The sequence below is a fragment of the Dermochelys coriacea genome, chromosome 27, assembly GCF_009764565.3.
Source record: "Dermochelys coriacea isolate rDerCor1 chromosome 27, rDerCor1.pri.v4, whole genome shotgun sequence".
In the NCBI taxonomy this organism is placed as follows: Eukaryota; Metazoa; Chordata; order Testudines; family Dermochelyidae; genus Dermochelys; species Dermochelys coriacea.
This window is the reverse complement of record NC_050094.1, coordinates 10,055,547-10,069,878: the sequence shown is the minus strand read 5'-3', so window position 1 is coordinate 10,069,878 and position 14,332 is coordinate 10,055,547. Positions and strand designations below refer to the sequence as shown.

The 14,332-nt window shown below is 43.6% G+C and overlaps 1 protein-coding gene across 2 annotated transcripts in view; it reads right to left on the bottom strand.

Annotated features, from left to right (window-relative positions):
* Nucleotides 1-3,534, bottom strand: part of TTLL6 (tubulin tyrosine ligase like 6) — a 31,023-nt gene extending 27,489 nt beyond the window's left edge. For both annotated transcript variants that reach the window (XM_043503318.1, XM_043503317.1), the window contains exon 1: nt 3,438-3,534. The gene's annotated coding sequence lies outside the window, so the exon portion shown is untranslated. The remainder of the gene's footprint in view (nt 1-3,437) is intronic.
* Between the last annotated feature and the right edge of the window lie 10,798 nt (nt 3,535-14,332).

Below are 14,332 nucleotides of genomic sequence, written 5' to 3'. Positions count from 1 at the left end.
AAAACTGATGGGGGCTGTCCACAAATTATGTAATACATATTTTGGTGGTTTTCAAAATCCACCTATCCCCTTGTAACACTGCAACAAACACTATGTCATGCAAAATTAAGGACCACCAACCCAATAATATATATATGTTATGTTATTTATGGGCACCCCCATGTAAGTGAGATCAGAATTAGGCCCATTATCTTCAAGAAGTTTGTGTGTTTCATTATAACTGTCTAAATCTGGCTTTCTGCTATAGATCATTATGGCTTCTGTCAAGTTAGAGAACCCTGAATATTGTTTTTTGTATTGTCTCACATTTTAAAAAATAGAGCTTTTCAAAGGAAAGTGTAAAATGTATCTTATTGATTCTAGATCAGTACAGTTTTTTCATTTTTTTTTAAGATAATATAAATGCAATAGCTTTTTGGCAAGACAAAGCATGATATAAGCCCCAATCCTGGAAGATTAACCACATGGACTGACCCACATGCAAAGCCAACAATTCAATTCAATTCAATTATTAGCAATCTTTCACAAAAGAGAAACTACAATTCAATCTTTCCCCAGAAAATTCCAATGGAAACAGGCTTTTAATATAAACATAACAAAAAATAAACAAATGTTCCCCTGCAAAGTTGCAACCCAAATATTGCAGCAATATACTACTGAACAAATAAACCAAAAGATGAAATTGACTGCAAAATAAATGCAAAAAGTAAACAAACAGTGAAGAATAAATTAGAGGTAAATATTTTTTTCATTTGTATAATCTAAAGTGTTGCCAGTAACACAGATGATGAATTTATATACAATTCCTGTGTTACTGGCAACACCTTAGATTAAAAACATTAAATCTGATATAAATTCTTTTCAATTGACATTGTCCCTGTAAGACACTGAGCCAAATTCATCCCTGCTGTAACTCCCTTGGGCCTTATCTACATCAGACTTTTCTGTCAAAAAATTCTCACTGGTGCTATATCTGGTTCAGCACCATTTCATAACAAATGGCCCTACTAGTGTAAACCAGATGCCAGGGGCCACTGGTATTTTTACTGTCATGTATTTAAGACTTGAACAGGGTCATAAGAGGGTCAAAAATGCCTATAGCCATAGAAGTCTTGTCTACTCTAGTTTTTTTACTATAGCTACCACTGGTGCAGCTAAACCAGTATTAACAACTGGCAAATTTTGGCAAAACCCCTAGTGCAGACAGCCTTAAAGTCCCTGCTATTACACCAGGGTTGAATTTGGTCCACCAGCTATAAGTTGTAAAGGAAGGATTTCTAAAACCATTACTAATCATACTGTTTTGAGGGCTTGTGATTACATCAATGTTTGCAGGACAAATGCACAACTTTGAACTCTTGGAAGGTAATTGAAGAGACTCACTGATTTTCCACGGCTTTGAATCTTGTGTAGTCATTCACATCTGTGCAAAGTGGATGAAATATGCTACCAACAGTGAGTGAATGATTTGGTAGAATTATATATTCACTTCACACTTTTTGAATAGGTGTAAATGATGACACAAAGTGTCAGGGACACTGAATTTAAAGTGTGTCAGAAAACGTTACTGTATTTGTAATATATAGTCTTTTTCTCTTATTTATATATAGTATAACTGATTGAATCAAACTATTTTAAAAACATCTTATATCCAGGCCTTTTTTACCCCAATCCAAAGACTATTGTAGTCAATTGGAGCCCTTCTATTTCTTTCAGTGGACTTTTGACAGAATCCGTATGCCACACTCATCTCTGCAGTATCTGAACATATACACATAATTCAGGATGATTGTTATTAGTACATATGTTCTCCTCGTATCCCAATTTTTTCATTTCTGCATTGCTCATGCAGAACAAGCACCTGCATGGTGGAAGGCAGATTAAACTGCAGCTACAGATTCTTCAAGCAGCAACTTGCAAACTTACTTTTAGAAATTTAATTATGAGTAATGTAATTTATAAAAGTCTTTTAGTTCACATCTGACTAATCAGACAGTGGGGGTGTTTCACCAACATCATAGGTAAGCTTGTATTATCTACACAGATTTCACTATCAGTCACTGCACAACTTGGATAAATTATTGTACAATATATGTCCTTGTTTACCCTCTGTCTAATATCTATATGCACATCTCCCCAGGAGGGGAGTGTGAAGAATGGGAAGGGGAAATATTGTTGGGTAAAGAAGGTGGGACTAGAGACAGAAAGCGTGAGTGAGTGACTGAATATAAACAACAGGCGGTGGGCTCAAGAAAAGAAAAGTGACACCCAGTAAGACTTTCACGAACAAAGACGCACAGGTGTTCAGAAATTGCAAAGGCACTCAGCAAGAGTGCCAGACAACAAATGGATAGAACAAGGGCAAAACGTAGTCAGATACTGTGCGGCATACACAGCCACCCTGTCTAGGGGAGACAAGGGGTTTTTAGTAAAATATTTATAGTGTCCCTACTGTCTGCAGCGCCCACCATATTACTACCTTTGCTAGGGAGCAGTGCTCTCCTTCCTCCATCCCTATCCTGACAACAACGCTGTCCACTAGAGGTCACCAGTCAGAGGAATTGGTAAGGGGACAATTCAAATCTTGCAGCAGTAGGGAAAGCAACAATAACGATTAGATACTATTCCCAAAAGAGGAGAAAAGAAGGAAAAGTAAGAGACTGCTTCCTGTTACTCCTCAGTCTTGCAGCAGGGTGGGCCTGTCGGGTCCCTCCAACTCTACTCCAGTACTGGGGGGCAATGGGAGAGCTCTGCATCAGGGTGGGCTCTGAACAGGGGAAAATATGCACAGGGGAAAATGGGGGGGGGAGCCCTGCACTAGGGATAGGGGGTGGAGGGACATGGGGATGTGTGCATTGGGGAGAATCAGGCGGTTCTGTACTAGGGATAGGGGCAGAGGGATGCTGAGGTGGGGGCAGTGCACTAGGGAGAATAGCAGGGCTCTGTACTAGAGAAAGGGGTAGAGGATGGCTGAGGTGGGGGCTGTGTGCACTGAGGAGAACAGGGGGACTCTGCACTGGGGATAGAGACAGAGGGACGCTGAGGTGGGGGGCTTTGCACAGGGGAAAATGGAGGGAGCCCTGCACTCGGGATAGGGGGTGGAGGGACGCTGAGGTGGGGGTTGTGCACTGGGGTGGACTCTGCCCAGGGGAAAATGTGGGGAGCCCTGCACTGGGGAGTCTGCAGGGACCTCTACACTGGGGAGAACGGGGCAGGGGGCTCTGCACTGGGAACAGGGGGTGAAGGGACGCTGAGGTGGGGGCTCTGCACTGGGGAGAACAGGGGGTGAAGGGACGCTGAGGTGGGGGCTCTGCACTGGGGAGAATAGGGGGCATAGGCACGCTGAGGTGGGGGCTCTGCACTGGGGCTAGGGGGCGGAAGGACGCTGAGGTGGGGGCTCTGCACTGGAGGATAATGGGGGGATTCCCCGCTCTTACCTGACCCCGCTCCCTTCCTCTACTTCCCGTTTTGTTCCCCAACTTTCCCCTCACCCCGTAACGCTCTCAACCAACCTGCACCCCTACTCCGCCTACCCTGATGGCTGCCTTCTTATTGGTTGAAATACATACCGACGGCCCGCCTCTTCACTCCCCCGGACCTTTAGAGCATTACCTACTTCAGTCCCATTGGTCCAAGCGCCAGCCAGGTTTCTGATTGGGTGAAAAGAGGGTTGTCACGGCGATGTTAGGACGCTCTGGCCTCGCGCTCCCGAGAGTGAGGGCTCGTGCCATCGTGCTCATGCGCAGTTGGCGACTCTCCTTTCCCTCCTTTGTCCCACTCCCTCCCCCTCAAAAAAGCTCGAGACAAACTGTCGCCACCAACCGCCCTACCTCGGGTGTGGAGGCAGGGGGCGGGGCCTCGGTTTGAACCTCCGGACCCCAGCCAATCAGAGCTGTGAGGGCGCTGGCTGATTTGAATATATGTAAGTCACTCTCCTCCTCCTAAGGAGATTTGGGGGCAGCAACTGAGGTTGGGCCTAGAGAGAAGGGGGTCCAGACACAGGGACGGAGACCCCTTCATGACTGGATCCGCTCCACCACCCATTTCAAAAACAATGGCTTAGCCTGACATGTCATCAGGGCACTAATCGTGTCACCATGACATCGACGGCACTAAACACGTCACGGTGACATCACCATGCCAAACACGTCACTGTGACATCACAGCGCTAAATGAGTCACCGTGACAACACTGCACGAAATGCGTCAGTGCACCAAACCTGTCACTGCGGTGGGGTTGCCAACTTCCGGACGCCCGTGGCCCCTTCCCTGAGGCCCCGCCCCCCACTCATTCTCCCCCCCTCCCTCTGTCGCTTGCGCTCCCCCACCCTCACTCACTTTCACCGGGCTGGGGCAGGGGTGCGGGCTCCAGGGTGGGGCCAGGGATGAGGGGTTTGGGGTGCAGGAGGAGGCTCAGGGCTGGAGCAAAGGGTTGAGGTGCAGAAGGGGGCGTGGGCTCTGGTTCGGGAGCTTGGGTGAGGGAGGGGGCTCAGGACTGGGGCAGGGGGTTGGGATGTGGGAAGGGGTGTGGGCTCTGGGGTAGGGCCGGGTATGAGAGATTTGAGGGGCAGGGGGCGGGCTCTGGAAGGGAGTTTGGGTCTGGGAGGGGGCTCAGGGCTGGGGCAGGGAGTTGGGGTGCGGGAGGGGGTTCGGGGTGCGGGCTCCGGCCAGGTGGCGCTTATATCAGGCAGCTCCTGGCCTGCGGCACACCAGCATGGAAGTGACCAGCATGTCCCTGGGCGGAGGGGCCAGGGGGTTCTGCGTGCTGCCTGTGCCTGCAGGCACTGCCCCCGCAACTCCCATTGGCTGCGGTTCCCCGCCAATGGGAGCTGTGGAGCCAGCACTCTGGGCAGGGGCAGTGTGTGGAGCCCCTTGGCCACCCCTGCTCCTAGGGGGCCACGGGGACATGCCACCACTTCCGGGAGCTGCCAGAGAAGGCAGGGAGCTTGCCTTAGCCCCGCTGCACTGCCGACTGGACTTTTTGTTGCTAGTTTAAATCTAGAGCATGGCTAATGTGAGCCACTCACTGCCACAATATGGCCAACCCCAAACGTTCAGAAATCGTGAGTTGGTCCCCCCCAAAATAATGAGATTGGCTTAAAAATCGTGGAGGTTTAAATAATAACTGAGGGTTTTTTATTTGCTGTCTGGTGTTAGGGTGCACCTGGGTCACATTTTCAAGTTTTTCTGTGCAACCATGAGATCTAAAAACTTACTGTTTGTTTAAAAAAATGAAAGCTGAGATTATCACAAAATTACATGACTCCGGAAGCGGGGGCTTTAAATTAACAACAATAAAATCACAAGAGTTGGCAAGACTGCTACCATATGATGGCTGTTTGATGGCCTATGTGAAATGAGTTGGGGGGGGGTCTCAGTCCAATTTCTAGTGGACAAGTATCCAGATTTCAAAAATCACCACAGCTGATTTCCTCCCCCTCTCCAACACACATACACATCACTTTTTTGCGGGGGAGAGAGGGGTTCAGGTCTCAATGGAGAGAGGCCAAAGATTGAATGGGTTGTAAAGTTTAACTATCTTCTCACCCCTAGCAGTGACTGTGACAGGGAAATTGCTTGAAATACCCTTGAAAAAAACTTACTGAATTAAGTTTACGTATCTTTGGAGTCCATGTATTAAATGCAAAGGTTAGGTATTATTGTGATCAAAGGACTATATTGACCAATGTGACACACTAGAACGATCTTTTGTGACGATATGTGTGAATTTGAATTCCTGGAAAATATCTACTGGGAGGTAAATGCAAAACCTAAATATTGGACCAAATTTGCCTTGATCCCTTTAAAAGAGGATTGTCAGTTCTAATGGGTCTGTTAGGATCAGTGAAGTTTGTTATATCCACTGCTGCTGAGTAATAAATCCCTGGATTAAAGATCCATATGACTTTCTAGACAATATCACTGCCCATGTGCAGCTGCTGCTTTTAAGAATACACTAACTGTTCTAAAACAAAAGAATTAAAGTAATCAGATAGTATTGCTCGCCAAATCCAATTTTATTTTTAAATTGAAGCAGTTGGACTTTTTTTTATAAAATGCCTTTAAACGCGTGTCCTTTCTGTCTTTTTCATCGTTATTGTTATTTATTTGTAATAGCATTTGGATGCCTTCTTCAGGGTGGAGGTCCCATTGAGATAAGCACTGTAAAAATACATTGAGTGGAAGAGCTTACAAAATGCAAGTTGTCAGTGGGAAATCTCTTGCAGTTTGATGGAGGGGGGTCATAGGCTATTTCTACATTAGCGATCTTACAGCGGCAAGCTGTACGGATACAGCTGTGCGCTGTAAGATCTACCATGTAGCCGCTCTATGCCTACAGAAGAGAGCTCTCCTGTCAACATAATTAAACTATCCTCAACAAGCGGTAGTAGCTATGTCCCGCAGACATCGCGCTGTCCACACCAGCACTTCCATCGCTGTAACTTATGTCATTTAGAGGGGTGTTTTTTTCAAACCCCTGATCAACATAAGTTATAGCAACAAAAGTACTAGTGCAAACACAGCCATAGTGTGAAAGCCCAAGTAGATTTTTCGGGACCACCAATAGGAAAGATAAACTCTCCCAGGAGACTGAGGCATCAATCCCTTTGTCCTTCACCCTAGCTCTCTCTTTTTGCTACCTGTTCCTACTCAGGATGAATGTTAGATCGGAAGACTTTTATTCCACAAACTTTCTATGCAACGTTGCTCAACTCCCTTCAGTTCTGTGCCTCTGTGGGGATAATATTCTATGTCAATGGGAGGAGGGAGGAAAGGCAGAATTGTGAGGCCTAATTCATCAATATTTGTAATGTGTTTTGAGATCCTGAGAGGGAAAGGGCAAAGAATGAGCTGTTTCACAGCAGGTTCTGCAGATTTGCGTCTGCATCGCTAAGGATTTCACTGTATTTTGGAGTCTCCACACCAGAGTGGCAATTGTGTGAAAATACGATCCCTAAAAGGCTAAATCCTGGTCATGCAGAAGCCCAGGGGAACTTTGTCACTGGGACCAGGATACGGTCCTACATTTCCACTGACGATAGCTGGGGTTGGCTGTGGGGGGATAACCTGGTCAAAGGATCCATCTTGAAAAGAAAAGCCTTCTCTTACTAACAGTGGGAGATAGGATGTGTAGTACAAATACAGTAACTCTGCCAAACCAACTCGGATCAGAAACTCCATTGCTAAGGAGAAGGCCCTGTGTTTGCCTAAGATTTACTGCTTCACAGACTGAGGGAGCCTAGTGTAAACTGCAGCACAGCTGTCTTTATTCCAGCAGCCTCCATGGTTACATTATCCCTGGTCTCCAATCCCCTGGATGAATTGCCCTTCCCCCACTATGGGAGCAGGTGACTCTATAACTGGCCACCCGGCAGATGCGTCTGCAATACCAACTGTTCTGAATCCCCCGCCCCTTCTCTCTCTCTTTTTTTCTCCTTCTTCCCCTGTGCCCTACCAATCTAGGCTGCCTGGCACATGCTGCAGGGCTGCAGTCCCACTGGAGTGATATTGTGATGGAAATGAGGGAGGGAATGCAGGCAAAACTGCACAAATTTACAGCACTCAGAGGGCTTCCATTAAAATCCTTGACAACCTGTGATTTACGACAGGGCCAACAGTGCTCCTAATGTCCCAGGCTTAGGCACCATTCTGCTTCAATTATGCTGTTTGGAACAAATGAGAAACCAGCTCGGTTAGTATAATGGAAGAGCCCAACAACTGGTTGGTGAAAACAACTGATTTCCTTTGAGACTCACTCCTGCTCCCATTGACCAAACTTTCAGGGCCTTATTCTGCCATGCCTGCACCTCATGTCATCGTTCATACCAATGCAAAGTGAGTGTACAATGCTGCCATTCTGATCTGGTGGCATTTACGCCAGCTTTGCATTGATATACATGACAACATAAGATGCAGGGTAACGGAGAAACAGGCTCTTGTTGACTTTAATTACAGCAAGTTCTCAGTGTCAGCTGGGACCTCCACAGTAATGCAAAGACATACAACAAAAACGGGATCTGTACTTAGAAAACAATATGAACTAAAAAAAAAAAAAAAAAAAGCTCTGCATTAGCAGTAAGAATCTCTGCATTTATTCATTTATTTTCCAAATTCTACATAGGCACATTAGGGTTTATTTTCTTCCTGTAACAATTTCTGAACCTTTAACAACCAATGCCAAGTGGCTTTTGGAACAGCAATACTCAACATTTTGCCGAATTGTGAAAAATGACAGGTAAAACATGGGTACATCTCTAACATAACTACCATGAATGAAATAGAAATGATCCCTGAAATAAGCACGCTAATGATCATATAGCTTTAAGCATGAGGATGTATATTATACTAAACTGTGTAAAGAAATGACCATCTCTCTTGCTGTGTCTCAAAATGGAACTGACAAGCGGAATGGCTAGCATAACCACTCAATCACTTGCTGGTATGTTGCTTTCCTTTCCCTCCCATTGTTTGCCTGCATTTTGTCTATTTACATTTCTTGGGGCAGGGGCATTTCTATGTTTAAAAAGTGACATGTAAATGTTTTTCACCATATGCAGAAGAATAATAGATAACTATACACACAGAGGGTAAAATTTTCAAAAGTGACTTAGGAGGCAAAGTCACAGGACATAGACTCCTAAGGAGCAGATTTACAAAGGTATTTAGGTGTCTAAATATGTAGATGAGTGCCTAGCAAGATTTTCAAAAGCAGCACCTAATCTGCTTAGGTGTATTTGAAAATCTCACTTCGTGTCTATCTGCATTTTTAGGCACGTAAATACCTTTACAAATCTGGCTCTAAGTCACTTTTGAAAATGGCTCTTAGGCTACTCAATAGAGCTGGGTGAAATATTTTGGCTGAAACTTTTTTCGATAAAAAAGGCAGATTCAAATCAATCCAAACATTTCACAAATTTATATGAATTTTCCTGAATTGTTTCAGTTGGAAAAAAACCTACACAAATTCTGAAAACATTTTGATTTTTTAATTCAAAACAACTTTTTGTTTTGAAATTTCCTTCCATTTGATTTTAAAATTAAAAAAAAAATTTAAAAGCACTCACTATTGAAATGAAACATTTTGGTTTGAGCTTAAAAAAAATATTTTCTTCCACTCAAAACATTTTTTCTTTTCTTTTTTAACTTTTCAATTTGCTAGACGTTCTGAAAAAAAATTGATTTGGGTTGACTCCAAACTAATTTCTTTCCGGAACTCCCAGCAAACCAAAAAATCAGTTTTTCATACAGCTTTCATCTTAGGTCTCTTGGGCCCTTCTGAAAATTTGACACGGAGAGTCTGATTTCCACCCTCCTACGTTTTACATAATAACCTACACTTGTGCAAATCAAGTGTAATAAAATGCTACCATTCTGATTTTGTAGTATTTAACATCCAATTTGCACAGGAATAACTAATGACTGAAAGTGCAAGTCAGTGGTGAATAAGAGTGTGTGTGCATGGTTTCCCCAACAGTGTAGGATGTCCACATGCAATGCTTTGACACAGGAAATAAATTATTAAATTCACGTATGTATAAGATGCTAAACAAGCAAACCAACTCATGTTCTCTGTGTGTGTGTATATAAATCTTTCCTCTGTTTTTTCCACCAAATGCATCCGATGAAGTGAGCTGTAGCTCACGAAAGCTTATGCTCTAATAAATTTGTTAGTCTCTAAGGTGCCACTCCTTTTCTTTTTTCCACATAAGTCATTAACTTTAGTTTACCAAACATAGGTTATACCTACACAAATTGCTCCATCAACCACGTTGGCCTTAACTGCTACCTTGATTCTTTTTAACACTTTCTGCTAGAATTGTTGAAATAGAAATTATGAAAAATGTATTGTGCTTCTAAAGAAACATGCTTGCTTTGTGACTGAGGTACAATAAGCACAAAATAGGTTTCCCTCTTTTAATGCAGATAATATAGTGTATTGCTTAATAAGAATTTTGGGCCAGACTCTCAGCCCCATTTCCATCCTGTCTACATGGCTTAAGCAACATAAAGGGGATGTAATGTGGCTGCAGCTGGCCATCTGAGAATTCTTCCAGCAGATGTGAATTCCCAATTTGCATAAAGCCTGCAGAGCTGGCTCCTAAATTTCTTCTTCTCCCCACTCCAACATAGGGGTATGTTGTGGCGGAGCACACAGTGCAGAGTTCTGCTCCTCTACAGCAATTCTTTGCTAGCATAGGGTAAGATCCCTTAGAGAACCTTAACCACAGCCATAAATCACAGCAGCCCTTAGGCTGCTCTAACTTATATCAGGACTAAGGTGGGTTTGAGAATCAGGGAGCTGCAACTGGCTTTCTGATGATCTCTCCTGCACCAAGAGTATCTTGACAAAGGAAAAACACTGGCCCCTCTTGAAAGAATTGAGATCACTGAGTGTGTGATGCTTTCTGTGATCACAGGGTTGGTAGCATGTTGCTGCTGTTAATGAAGTTTAGCATTTAATGCATATAAGGACTTAATTGTTTATTTCCTGGATTTTGAGTGTTTGTGACAATGATCACTGCACATCTGAACCCTTTACTTTTGAGCAAACTTTTTTTGTATGCAAATTGGGAAATGTTCCACCATGGAATGAGCTGTCTGAAAATACGACAGATAAATTTATTGTGTGTCTGAACAGGATAACAAAAGCCCCCAAGGCAGGAGAGGCGAACAGCCTAGGAAAGAGGAGAAAGTCAAAGAGTAGGGCAAAAAGAAATCAAACGATGGAGGGAACTCCCAGTGAAGCAGGGGAAAAGGGCCTTCCCAGGCTGAACAGACATGCCCAGAAGGGGACTGCAGGCCCTTGAGTAGGGCTATAAAGAAAAGTTTTGGCATACTGTCCCTGCCTGCATCACTACCTTACTCTCACAAACCACCCACATCCCTGTGTGCATCATTGCTTCCTCCATGAAGTGTCACTGACTGTTTCTTCCTAGCTACAGCCAGTGATTAGAGGAATGGGAAGACAGAAGAAAAGACAGAGAAACAAAACCTCCAGGGAGGGAAATGGGGGAAGTGGAAGCGTACGGATAAAAGAAGGTGAAAGGGGAGGAGTCAATAGGGAAGGGGATGTGACCAGTGGGACAGAAGCAGAGCTCAATCACTTATTCCTGATTTGACCACTGATTATTAATAATCAATTATTATAATTATTTAATAATTTATGGCCACCTCTACAACATGCGAGGTTCTTTCCACACATCCAGGAAGGGATGGTCCCTGCTCCAATAAGCTCACAGTTTAGCATATTTACAGTGTACTCATCAGTATTACATCGAGGCACATTTAATATGTGTTAAAACTGGATCTAATTGTATATTCAGATAGGAGGAACAAACTCAACCTGCAACTTTAAAAGAGCAAGAACGCGGGAGAGGGTGGGGGGGGGAACCTGGCCAGTTTGCTAATGCCCAGGATTTCAGAGCCCATTGGGAGCACGGACAAAAGGATGTCTTGTCATTTTTCCAAATGTGGTTGTGTTTCGGTTTTAAATGCCAAAAGCTGATTTTATTTTATTTTAGGGTTGTTTTGCTGTACTTTTTTTTTTTTTTTTTTGGTTTAACAATTTGTGGAGCGTGTGAATGGATAGAGGGATACTTTTATTTCATTCACAAGGCAAAGAGAGAGTGGTTTGGGGGCAGAAGAGAGATATGGTGGGGATACTGACACTAGATTCCTGTGACAGGTTTCAGAGTAGCAGCCGTGTTAGTCTGTATTCGCAAAAAGAAAAGGAATATTTGTGGCACCTTAGAGACTAACAAATTTATTTGAGCATAAGCTTTCGTGGTGATTGCTCCATTCATTTGGGTGGCTTGCTTGGTTTACAGGAGTTGCTACCCTGAACAGATCATTGGCCCCCCAGATCCTCAGCTGCAGTACATTGATGTAGCTTCATTGAGATGAATAGAGCTGACCAGACTTACACCCACTGTGGATTTAACCCGCAAACTCTAAGTCCTACCCTTTAGCCAAATTTCAAACAAACACCCTTCCCTTTCTAGGATATAACCAAAGTTGGACATGAAAGTATCCTGCTGAACTTTGCACAGGTACAGGAAAGAAACTATTATGGTAGTTTTCAGAGTAACAGCCATTTTAGTCTGTATTTGCAAAAAGGAAAGGAGTACTTGTGGCACCTTAGAGACTAACAAATTTATTTGAGCATAACTGCTAGCTAAACTCAGCTGGGATGAAGATTTGGGTTTTGTATACATTCCTTTAGGACTTTAGTAAGGGACTCTGTAAAGTAGTCTGGCCGAGGGCTAGTACACTTTTATGCCTGGAGCAGGCCTAAGGATGGTGGGGGAAACTGAGACAAATGTTTTCACAGCTCCACAGCGAGCTAGGAGGCCGTGTTGGGGTGGAAACTTTGCCACAGGCAGAAAACTCCTCCTCTGCCTTTTTGGGATTGCTCTCTGTAGGTTCTTACTCAACATCTATCCATGTAATAGGGAAGCACCTCTAAAATTAGAAAGTACCTATATGCCAGTGGAGTTACTCTTAATTTACACCAGTGTAACGAGAAGAGAATGAAGCGCTAGGATTCCTTGGGCCCCATTCACTGGTGATATAAATGGTGCTGTACATTACAGCTCAGCAAATGGATGTCCTAATCTGTGCTGGGGCCAAATTATCCCAGGAGGGAGAAGATGCATGCTGCACCTTACTGTGCTCTGTACAGGTGCAGGGCTGAATCTGTGCCACGACTGCAGAAAATTCCTACTAATCCATCATGAAACTTCCTGCTGTCTAATCCCCCCCCACCCCCCGCTGGGCATCCCCTGTCTCTGCATGTTACTGGAATGGCACAAGCGATGTCCTGTGATGAGACCTGCAGAAATGACAGGAGCATGCAAGAGGGAAGATGATGGAGACAGCAACCATTGTAAAAGGGAGGGAATGGTGAACTAGGAGAACAGTTCATGGCATCAACAGCATAAAGGGCATAAGACAGACTCCTGCCATGGATCTAACCTCAAATAATCATGGAGTGGGTTTGTGAACTCAGATTCTAAAGCAAGTGTTAACCACAGTGTAGGTGGGGAAAGAGGTGTGGTAATTGTGTCTAACAGGAGCACGTGCTGATATCAGGATTTTAATAACATCTATATCTGTCTGTATCATAGCCATGTGTCTGTAAAAACAGAGGATTTCCTAGGAAGCAAAAAAATAACTTGGTACTAGGGCTGGTGGGAAAAAATGGTTTCTCACTGGAAAAGGGAGATTCATTGATCTTTTCTGTGGGAAAAGAACAAGTCTGGTGACACTTTCTGTTCGGGACAATTGAAATGAAACATTTCATTTGGGGAATCTTGAGATTTAATTTTGATCATGTCAGAATGAAACACATTGACATTTCAAAATCAAACATTTCAGAACTTTTCATTGTGTGAGTCGTCTCCATATTGCAATTTTTATCCCAAGTGGGGATGAAAATAAAAGGTCAAAATATTGAGTTTCCCACAGGATAAAAATTCCTTTTTTCAATCTGCTCTGCTTGGAACCCATATTAAGGAGGCAGCTAACAACAGGAATCTTTCCTTTTTCCAAGATCTTCTGTGCCAATTAAGTTAAACACAGAGGGTCAGATCTTTAGCTAGTATAAATGGAGCTACAGATTTACATGAGCTGAGGATCTGGCCCAAACAGACCACATGGAAACCCATGGATGAAATAAAGGCCAACTTTGATAGTGAAACTCAGGCATCTGTCAGTGGATCAGGGTGCTAGACATCAGATACGCATAATTAAAAAAAGACAATCCCTGCCTAAAAGTATTTACAGTCTAAACATATGAGGAGAAGCAACAAGTGGAGAAAAACAGGGTAATGATGTAGCAAATCATGCAAAGCCCTAATTATAGACAAATGTCTTCAGAGGATTGCATGATGTCACCACCACAGAAACCCTCAAGTCAAACTTAAACCCAATGATAATAAAAGAATGGGGAATAGACGAGGAAACTGAATTGTTCCTCCTGTACTTCAAACAAACCTCTGAACATCAGTAACTCATTAACTCAAAGCTGAGGTGAGGAAAATAGCTCTATGGTCCCACCTACGGAGTAAATAAACCTGCAAACCTTATAATAATACTGAGCACAAATACAATGCTCTCCCGCTTCAACGCTGTGCAACATGGTTTTGGGTGATACGTTTGAAAGGGTCAGTATCCCCATGCTAGAGATGGGGAAACTGAGGCAGTGAGGTTAAGTGATTGTCCAAAGTGACATGATTGTGTCAGTCCTGATGCATCTTACTAAGTAAATGCCGAGGGTATGAAACCAATGCATGTTCCTCTTATGAGGAAATAATTATCCAATTCTGGGGATG